Raw genomic sequence first — 11,268 nt, 5'->3', positions numbered from 1 at the left:
TACCTGATATAAATGATGAATTGATGGGTGCTGACGAGTTGATGGGTGCAGCACACCAACATGGCACAAGTATACATATGTAACAAACCTGCACGTTATGCACATGTACCCTAGAACTTAAAGTATAATAAAAAAATAAAATAAAATAAAAGAGTGGTTAAAGCAGGCCATATTGAGAAAGTAACCCTTGAGCAAGGGATTTAGAGAGGTTAAAAAGCAAGCCATGTAGATCTCTTGGATAAGCATTCTAGGCAGCAGGCACAGTCAGGGCAAGGGCTCTGAAGTGTGAGCAAGGCTGGCAGTGTGGCTGGGACAGAATGCATGATAGAGAGAATAGTCATACATGGAGTTTACAGCCTGGTAAATCACTGTAAGAATGCTGGCTTTTATACTAAATGAAAAAGAAACCCACTGGAAGCAAGGTGACCAGGTAGGAGATGTTAGTTTAGACCAGGGTAGTTACAGTGAAGTGGCGAGAAATAATCAGATTCTGGCTATATTTTGAAGGTGGAGTCAGTAAGATTTCCTAAAAAATTGGTTGTGTGGTACTAGGCAAGGGAATCATGTGCAACCTGTTGACCATTCCATGGTTGCAAAAGAATATGCCTTGGGCCTGGAATAGTTTCTTACATGAAGATCAGGAGCCCTCACAGCATACCTTCTTTAGGAATCTCTTTCCCTCTTCTGAGTTTGATTTATACTTCTTTGTTCTCCTTAAGTGTGTGTCATATGGCATGTGTGTCATTTGGCTTACCCCATTGCTATTTCTGTCCCTGGTGAACAGCGAACAAGGTCCTTCACTGACAGCACAAGAGAGGTGTATACAGATCACTCCCTGCCACGGCTGTGAGACAAGATTCACTGACACTTACTACTGATGCTGTTGTTCTGTTTATTCTCTTTATGAGTACAGTGTTGTTCCATCCAGTGCCTCTGTGAGTCATGTTTTTCTTCGCAACCCTAACACCTGCAAACCGTGTTGTGGGTTAATATCCTGCGATTGCTCTTCTGGTGGTAGGCAACAGGTATTACCTACTCAATATGTAGTGTAAGAGGAAGAAATTAGCATCAAGGATGATTCAATGTTTCTGGACTGAGCAATTCAAAGAATGGAGTTACTGTTGGCTGAGATGGAAAAAAAAAAAAAAACTATGGGTGAGCAGCTTTTGTGAGAAAGATCAAACATTCAGTTTTACATAGGCTGTATTTGAGATATCTGTTAGAGCTCCGGAGGAGAAATCAAATAGGCAATTGAATACATACGTTTGAAGTACAAGGAATTGGTTGGGGTCAGATATATAAATTTGGAAGTTATCAATGAATGCATGGTATTTAAAGCCATGGGACTGAATGAGGCTTCCAATGCAATAAGTGTAGATAGAAAAAAGATGTCTAAAGACTGAAATGAAGAAGCTGAGAAAAAGAGAAAGCAAGAGCAAAAGTGACTGCAAGACAAAAACAGAGTAGTAGCAGCCCAGTGAAGAAAGCACTTGAAGAATAAGGGAGTGATCCACAGTTCAGGATGGTGCTGACAGGTCTGGAGGAAGAAGATTGATGTTTAATAATTAGAGTTATGATGTGGAATACATTTGTGTACTGACCACACCATTTTCACAAAAGTGGTATAGGTGAAATCCTAACTGAAAAGGGTTTAATAAAAAGTAAGAAGAGAGGAATCAGTAACAGCAACTATAGATCAATCTTTTGAGGATTTTTTTTTTTTTTTTTTTTTGGTAAAGTAAAGCAGGTATCTTCATCTGTGACACACAGGTAAAAATAGAAACCACCATACAAACTTAAGGATTAAACATAATGCCTAGCACATAGGGATGTGCTGACTAAATGGCAATAATGAATGGCTGATGTCAAGGAAAATTACTATGTCTTTCTTTCAAATAACCCATTTGATTTATCATCAGGGATAAATATGGAGCTGCTTGGATAGGGTCTTAATCATTGTTAAAATTCTTATGGATTCTTAGATTCATTGCCTTCTTGAAAATAATCACTTTTTTTTTTTTTTTTTGTAGGTGCCTAAAACAAAAATCAATTTGTTTACCAGTTTCTTGTATCTTCCTTCCATTCTTGAAGCCAGACATACCAATTTAGGTCTAATATATCTTTGCAAACTCTCATAAGTAAAACTCATGAAGAACAGAAAGGGTAATACAATTCATCTTTAAAAAGTAATTAAGCTTCCTGTTCCCTTCCTGAAACCATTAGGCAGAGCAAGATAGAACATTCACACAGGGGTGGCCTAGTGTGGAGTGTCAGACCCTAAAAAGAATGACAAACCCACCCAGGTGGGGATGTGGGTGGCCCAGAATGGAGAATCTATGTATGACAAGATGAGGAGGAGTTCATGGAGGGTGACATCCTGGAGGAGTTCATGGAGGGTGTTAGAGCTTACTATAGTAAGGAGGACATTTGCATACCAGAGGACTGACAGCAGTAATGGGAGACTGGCTATATAGAGAGATATTGCTCAAAAAGATAAATATATTAAGGATAATGGGAGCTACATTTCTCCCTGTCAGAGAAGTTAGTTACAAATATAGGAAGGGAGAACACTAGATTAATCTTCTGGTGTTGGATTGGAATTGGAAATACTGCTATGAATCCCTAGTTTTCAACACAAATGGTTATGTATGGAAACAGATATGGGCAGTGACATTAGCAAAAAGGCCGAACAAGAATTGCCAAAAATTAGTTCCTCCACAATAGCAGCAAATATCACAAAAATAATCAGAATCAACTTTTTCAGAACTCTAGAAATTGATCAAAGACCTGCAGCTGCCTGGAGGGTAATTATTCCTGAAAAATAACGGAATCTTGGTAGGAACAGGGAACTTTGTGGCATTTTTAACTTGCTTTGGTGCCATCTCCCACCCTCCAGCTCCATGATAACCTTGAAAACTAACAGCTTGCATTTGCAATGACAAGCAGTCTGGCAGGCACCAGAGACAGTGAAATGCAAAGCCTTATTCCCAGAGAATTATCATTATTTGACCTGAATGATGGTTTCCTGGAACACTCCACTTGCAAGACTCACCCAGTATGAAAAGCCTTTTTCCTGGGGGCATTTGTCAAAAGCAATTACAGGCAACTGTTTAATTTTGTGGCTGTCTGAGGAGATAGATACAAATTGGGGCAAATGACTATGGAAGGAGTATTGAGTTTCCTTAAAAAACTACAAATAGAACTACCATATGATCCAGCAATCCCACTACTGGGAATTTATCCAAAGGAAAGGAAATCAAGATGCTGGAGGGATATCTGCACTCCTTTGTTCACTGCAGCATTTACAATAGCCAAGATATGAAATCAACCCAAGTGTCCAACAACAGATGAATGGATAAAGAAAATGTGGTACATATACCAAATGGAATACTTTAAGCCACAAAAAAGAATGAAATCCTGTCATTTGTGGCAACATGAAAAAGGAGGACATTATGTTAAAAAAATAAGCCAGGAACAGAAAGTTAAACACTGTATGTTCTCATTCATATGCAGAAGCTAAAAAAGTTGATCTCATAGAAGAAAGAAGTAGAACAGAGGATACTAGAAGCTTGGAAGGGTAGGGAGAAGGGGGTGGAGAGAGAGATTTGTTAAAGTATACAAAATTACAGCTAAATAGGAGAAATAAGTTCTAGTGTTCTACAGCACTGTAGGATGACTATAGCTAACAATAATAAATAGTTTCAAATAGCTGGAAGGAGGATACTGAATGTTCTCAATGCAAAGAAATGATAAATATTTCAGATGGAAATGCTAATTACCTTGATCTGAGTACTTTACATTGTATGTATCAAAATACCACTATGTAACCCTAACTATACACAATAAAAAACTATGGCAAGGTGTCTGGGTAACATGGCGGCGGCGGCGGCAGCAGCTAGGCTGTGGTGGCGTGGAATCGTGGGGGCCGCGGCGCTGACCAGGGGGGCTGGGCGAACCTCAGTTCTGTTGCTGCCGGTGAGGCGGGAGAGCGCCGGGGCCAACACGCGCCCCACTGTCAGACCACGGAATGATGTGGCCCACAAGCAGCTCTCAGCTTTTGGAGAGTATGTGGCTGAAATCTTGCCCAAGTATGTCCAACAAGTTCAGGTGTCCTGCTTCAATGAGTTAGAGGTCTGTATCCATCCTGATGGCGTCATCCCAGTGCTGACTTTCCTCAGGGATCACACCAATGCACAGTTCAAATCCCTGGTTGACTTGACAGCAGTGGATGTCCCAACTCGGCAGAACCGTTTTGAGATTGTCTACAACCTGTTGTCTCTGCGCTTCAACTCACGGATCCGTGTGAAGACCTACACAGATGAGTTGACACCCATTGAGTTCGCTATCTCTGTGTTCAAGGCAGCCAACTGGTATGAAAGGGAGATCTGGGACATGTTTGGAGTCTTCTTTGCTAACCACCCTGATCTAAGAAGGATCCTGACGGATTATGGCTTCGAGGGACATCCTTTCCGGAAAGACTTTCCTCTGTCTGGCTATGTTGAGTTACGCTATGACGATGAGGTGAAGCGGGTGGTGGCAGAGCCGGTGGAGTTGGCCCAAGAGTTCCGCAAATTTGACCTGAACAGCCCCTGGGAGGCTTTCCCAGTCTATCGCCAACCCCCGGAGAGTCTCAAGCTTGAAGCCGGAGATAAGAAGCCTGAAGCCAAGTAGCTCCAGGGAAGGCATGTGGATCCTAGACAGCGCCAAATAATTGAGTGTCGGTATAAATAAATTCCTACTTAGACTCAAAAAAAAAAAAAAAAAAAAAAAACTGTGGCAAATACACTAATCAAAAAGCTTAAAAGGAAATGCTGGGGAATGAGACATCCATAAAGGCTTTGAAAGACTCAGATATATTTCTGAGAACTTAGAGAGCAATGTTCATATGCAGGGCTATCTACATGCTCAAGGCTTTGTGCATTAGGAAAGTCCTGAGAACACTCTATACTCTTGCCTTTGGATGACTTTGAAGTTCTATACAAGCAGGAGGTGAATGCAAAACAGAGTTTTCAATTGAATGGTTGAGTAATAGAAACGCACGTTCGAACACACACAGAACTCCTTGGCAAAGACTGGTAGACTTACTGGTTCCAGAAATTTAGGGAAATTGTCTGTTCAATCATTAGCTGACCACCAAGCAGAGATTTCAGAAGACAGACATGACAAAGAATACAAACTCTACAGAATTAGTTCACAAAAGTCAGTAACCAATCAAACAACTGCCACAACAAACAATAATATCACCAGACAAATCCATAAAAGCAGAATGCAGGTTAATCATTGCCAAGGGCTGAGGGCAGGGGTGATAAAGGGTGAGTGACTTTTAATGGATATAGGGTTTCTTTTAGGACTGATGGAAATGTTCTGAAATTAAACAGTGGTAATGGTTGCACAACCTTGTTAATTCTAAAACTCACTGAATTGTACATTTATTCTATTCTATTCTATTTTTTGAGATGGAGTCTCACTCTGTTGCCCAGGCTGGAGTGCAGTGGCATGACCTCGGCTCACGACAACCTCTGTCTCCCAGGTTCAAGTGATTCTCCTGCTTCAGTCTTCTGAGTAGCTGGGATTACAGGCGCCCACCACCACGCCCGGCTGATTTTTATATTTTTAGTAGAGACGGGGTTTCACCATGTTGGAACAGGCTGGTCTCAAACTCCTGATCTCAGGTTATCCACCTGCCACGGCCTCCCAAAGTGCTGGGATTATAGGCGTAAGCCACTGTGCCCAGCCTGAATTGTACATTTTAAAGGGGTGAATGTTATGTGAATTATATATTAATAAAAAAGAAAAAATATGGGCACAAATACATGTTTGTATGCACACACACACGCATATATGTATGTATATACATATAGATTCCTTAGTTACGTACAATGAGATGACTTGTAAGTAATGACACCCTTATAACAATAAACATATTTACCATCCAGATCTTGGTTTCTTAATATTTTGACTAAAGGAAACAAGGCTCTTTGGAGAAAGATCTAATTCTAGAGCTGGGACACAGAAATAAGCCTGGAACATCTTTTTGAACCATAAAGAAAGGCAAGGCTCGGCCGGGCGCGGTGGCTCAAGCCTGTAATCCCAGCACTTTGGGAGGCCGAGACGGGCGGATCATGAGGTCAGGAGATCGAGACCATCCTGGCTAACACGGTGAAACCCCGTCTCTACTAAAAATACAAAAACTAGCTGGGCAAGGTGGCGGGCGCCTGTAGTCTCAGCTACTCGGGAGGCTGAGGCAGGAGAATGGCGTAAACCCGGGAGGCGGAGCTTGCAGTGAGCTGAGATCCGGCCACTGCACTCCAGTCCGGGCGACAGAGCAAGACTCCGCCTCAAAAAAAAAAAAAAAAAAAAGAAAGGCAAGGCTCAAAGGATGATGGAATACATTGAAAGGACACAAAAACCAGCTTGAAGTCTTCCCACTGGACAATATGGGGAAAACTTCAACACCAAAACAAATAATGATAGCAAGGAAATACAATCCATTGAATAAAATGAGAATTCATGAGTCCATATTGATATAACATATAAATAAATGAATAAATTGAAAGTCTGATGAGAAATGGGGCAATTAAATAGTTACAAAATATATCTACACAAAATACCTATTCATTACAATGGGTAAAAGAGTAATTTAATAGTGTAGCAGCCTGGTAGACACACCTTATTTATGTAATCAAACTAATCATCACCAATAATGGGAAAAAACGAAACTGCATACATATTACCTATAGGTAGAAATAAGAACAGATTATTCTTTCTGTGTTGTTCCTGCCAAAGATGTATGACTCGAATCTAACCATGACAAAGCATTAGACATGCACAAATTGAGTGATATTCAAAAAAATGACCTATAGTCTTCAAAAGCATCAAGGTCAAGAAAGTGAAGGAAAGAGTAAGAAATGGTTCCCGAGTGAAGGGAATTATAGACATGAACACTTAATGAAATGAGCGATTCTGAACTGGATACTTTTTCTACCCTATCAAGAACATTTGGATGATTAGTAAAAACTGAATGATGTCTATAGATTAGGTAGTACTGATTTGGATGTTGCATTATGATTATGTAGAAGAATATCCTTGTTTATAAGAAAAATATCCTAAAGTATTTGGGGGTGATGAGGCATTATATTGGCAAATCACTCTTGAACAGTTTAGGAAAACAAAATTCTGTACTTGCAGCTTTTATGAGTTTGAGGTTGTTAAAAATATATAAAAATCTGGAAATATATGTATATATAAATTTGACAGTATCATTTTGACTGTTGAATCTAGTAATAAAAAAATGAGTCTAAAAAGGTTATTACATTTGTCCTATATGCTGGGGAAAAAGGAGAGTATCAACATAAGCTTTAAAAATAGATTCACTGATGTGAAATAAACACTGGAGACGATAAATGTAGAAAACTAGATGTACTCACAAATATTCACTCACAAAGCAATTTTCTTATCTAACATAGTTGGCAAAATTCCTATATGTAAGCTTCCTTTTATGTAACATTGTAAAGAAAAAAAGGCCTTTGGCCACAATTTAAAAGTGAATTCATATACTTTTTTATTTAGAAATAGAAATGTAAAACAACTAGAACACCATATTCTTTTTTAAAAAATTGTAACGTACCCATTACAAGTAAACTACTATCTGAATACGGTAAATTACTCAGAGCATTTAGTTTACATTCTTGGACTTTTGATTTTTAAATAGGGTCTAATACAGGACACCACTCATGAACTATACAAAATGAAGAAAAGCTATAGCCCTGCCCTAAGGAATGTAGCCTGAAAAGTTTCTGTGAATAAAAGTTCTTCACAGAAGAAGTAAGTGATACAAATAGAATGCTCTTTTAGGGTTTATATGCATTAAATTTTCATTTAAAATATCTGTATTCTGGCCATAATCTCCAACAGAAGAGACTGTAACTGAACAAGGGCCCAACTGATGGCTATGCCGTAAAATCTTTCCTGCCTTTGCACCAAGGCCATAGTTCTTATGAGGTTCCCAGGAGCTATGACTGAGCACAGCAGGAATATTAAGGTGGGCCAGCTTCTGAAGAAATGAGACCTCATTAGTAACTTTGGCTGACGACTCACTATTGGTCTTTTCAAATGTTCCTTGGAAATGAACTACAATCTAGAATATTTGCATCTAACTTTCCTTTCTTCTTCCCTCAGAGTCGGACTTGCGTTGTGGTCCAATGGCTCTCTGGGCCTCTCCCAGCTCCTTCCCTATTTTTCTCTTACAGGCATTTCCCATAATACATTTCTTACACACTTAATCCTGTCTTGGTGACAGGCTTCTCAGAGGATCTGAACTAACATACTCATTTTCATCAAGTCAAGTTCACAGGGCTAATTATATTGACACAATGTAACTAGTACTACACTTGGCTCTCTAAGACAAAGAAAATGTCAGATACCTTCTTCCCTCAAATACTGAACACAATGCAGAGAAGACTTAAATGAAACTAATCAGATATTGTTCAAATTATGATACATAGGGCTGGGAAGATGGCCAAACAGGAAAAGCTCCGGTCTGCAGCTCCCAGCGAGATCAACGCAGAAGGCGGGTGATTTTTTATTTCCAACACAGGTACCAGCTCATCTCATTGGGACTTGTTAGACAGTGGGTACAGAGGTCCAAGCCAAAGCAGGGTGGGGTGTCGCCTCACAAGGGAAGTGAAGGGGTCGGGAACTCCCTCCCCTAGCCAAGGGAAGCCGTGAGGAACAGTGCATCCCGGTCCAGATACGACACGTTTCCCATGGTCTTCGCAACCCACAGACCAGGAGATTCCCTCGGATGCCTACACCACCAGGGCTCTGGGTTTCAAGCACAAAACTGGGTGGCCGTTTGAGCAGACACCGAGCTAGCTGCAGGAGTGTTTTTTAATACCCCAGTGGCACCTGGAATGCCAGCAAGACAGAACCATTCACTCTGCTGGGAAGGAGGCTGAAGCCAGGGAACCAAGTGGTCTAGCTCAGCAGATCACAGCCCCACGGAGCCCAGCAAGCTAAGATCCACTGTCTTGAAATTTCACTGCCAGCACAGCAGTCTGACGTTGGCCTGGGATGCACCAGCTTGGTTGGGGGAGGGGCATCCACCATTACTGAGGCTTGAATAGGTGGCTTTCCCCTCCTAGTGTAAACAAAGCCTTTGGGAAGTTCAAACTGGGCGGAGCCCACTGCAGCTCAGCAAGGACACTGTAGCCAGACTGCCTCTCTGGATTCCTCCTCTCTGGGCAGGGCATCTCTGAAAGAAAGGCAGCAGCCGCAGTCAGGAGCTTATAGATAAAACTCTCATCTCCCTGGAACAGAACACCTGGGGGAAGGGGCAGCTGTGGGCTCAGCTTCAGCAGACAAACATTCCTTCCTGTGGGCTCTGAAGAGAGCAGTGGATCTCTCAGCACCGCGCCTGAACTCTGCTAAGGAACAGATTGCCTCCTCAAGTGGGTCCCTGATCCCTGTGCCTCCTAACTGGGAGACACCTCCCAGCAGGGGTCGACAGACATCTCATATAGGAGAATTCCAGCTGGCATCTGGCAGGTGCCTCTTTAGGAAAAAGCCTCCAGAGGAAGGAACAGGCAGCAATCTTGCTGTTCTGAAGCCTCCCCTGGTGATACACAGGCAAACAAGGTCTGGAGTGGACCTCCAGCAAACTCCAAGAGACCTGTAGCAGAGGGGTCTGACTGTTAGAAGGAAAACTAACAAACAGAAAGGAATAGCCTCAACATCAACAAAAAGGACATCCACACAAAAACACCATCCGAAGGTCACCAGCATCAAAGACCGCAGGTAGATAAATCCATGAAGATTAGGAAAAACCAGCGCAAAAAGCCTGAATCCAAAAACCAGAACACCTCTTCTCCAAAGGATCACAACTCCTTGCAAGCATGGGAACAAAACTGGATGGAGAATGAGTTTGACAAATTGACAGAAGTAGGCTTCAGAAGGTAGGTAATAACAAACTCCTCCGAGCTAATGGAGCATGTTCTAACCCAATGCAAAGAAGCTAAGAACCTTAAAAAAAAAAGTTACAGGAACTGTTAACTAGAATAACTACTTTAGAGAACATAAATGACCTGATGGAGCTGAAAAACACAGCACGAGAACTTTGTGAAGCATACACAAGTATCAATAGCCGAATCGATCAAGCAGAAGAAAGAATATCAGAGATTGAAGACAAACTTAATGAAATAAATCATGAAGACAAGATTAGAGAAAAAAGAGTGAAAAGGAAAAACAAACCCTCCAAGAAATATGGAACTATGTGAAAAGACCAAACCTACACTTGATTGGTGTACCTGAAAGTGACGGGGAGAATGGAACAAAGTTGGAAAACACACTTAAGGATATTATCCAGGAGAATGTCTCCAACCTAGCAAGACAGGCCAACATTCAAATTCAGGAAAAACAGAGAATAATACCACAAAGATACTCCTCAAGAAGAGCAACCCCAACACACATAATCATCAGATTCACCAAGGTTGAAAGGGAAAAAAAGTGTTAAGAGTAGCCAGAGAGAAAGGGCAGGTTACCCACAAAGGGAAGCCTAACAGACTAACAGTGGATCTCTCTGAGGAAACCCTACAATCCAGAAGAGAGCGGGGGCCAATATTCAACATTCTTAGAGAAATGAATCTTCAACCAGAATTTCATATCCAGACAAACTAAGATTTATAAGCAAAGGAGAAATAAAATCCTTTATAGAAAAGCAAATGCTGAGGGATTTTGTCCCCACCAGCGCTGCCTTACAAGAGCTCCTGAAGGAAGCACTAAATATGGAAAGGAAAAACCGTACCAGCCACTGCAAAAACATACCAAATTGTAAAGACCATCAACACTATGAAGATACTGAATTAACTAATGGGCAAAAGAACCAGTTAGCATCATAATGACAGGATCAGATTCACACATAACAATATTAACCTTAAATGTAACCAGGCTAAATGCCTGAATTAAAAGACACTGACTGGCAAATTGGATAAAGAGTCAAGACCCATTGGTGTGCTGTATTCAGAAGACCCATCTCATGTGCAAAGACATATATAGGCTCAAAATAAAGGGATGGAGGAATATTTACCAAGCAAATGTAAAGCAAAAAGAAGCAAGGGTGGCAATCCTAGTCTCTGATAAAACAGACTTTAAACCAACAAAGACCAAAAAAGTCAAAGAAGGGCATTACATAATGGTAAAGGGATCAATTCAACAAGAAGAGCTAACTATCCTAAATATATATGCACCCAATATAGGAACACCCAGATTCAT

General features: G+C 41.0%; 1 protein-coding gene and 1 pseudogene across 6 annotated transcripts in view; one reads left to right on the top strand and one right to left on the bottom strand.

Moving 5' to 3' along the window:
* Nucleotides 1-11,268, bottom strand: part of RABGAP1L (RAB GTPase activating protein 1 like) — an 819,337-nt gene that overhangs the window by 357,708 nt on the left and 450,361 nt on the right. The gene's annotated exons all lie outside the window — the stretch shown is intronic.
* LOC111539362 lies at nucleotides 3,869-4,771 on the top strand (annotated as a pseudogene). The gene has a single exon (XR_002730649.3). The product of XR_002730649.3 is annotated as an NADH dehydrogenase [ubiquinone] iron-sulfur protein 3, mitochondrial pseudogene (transcript).

The sequence above is a fragment of the Piliocolobus tephrosceles genome, chromosome 1 (genome assembly GCF_002776525.5).
Source record: "Piliocolobus tephrosceles isolate RC106 chromosome 1, ASM277652v3, whole genome shotgun sequence".
In the NCBI taxonomy this organism is placed as follows: Eukaryota; Metazoa; Chordata; class Mammalia; order Primates; family Cercopithecidae; genus Piliocolobus; species Piliocolobus tephrosceles.
Note: the sequence above shows the minus strand (reverse complement) of the source record. Positions and strands in the feature narration are given on the sequence as shown.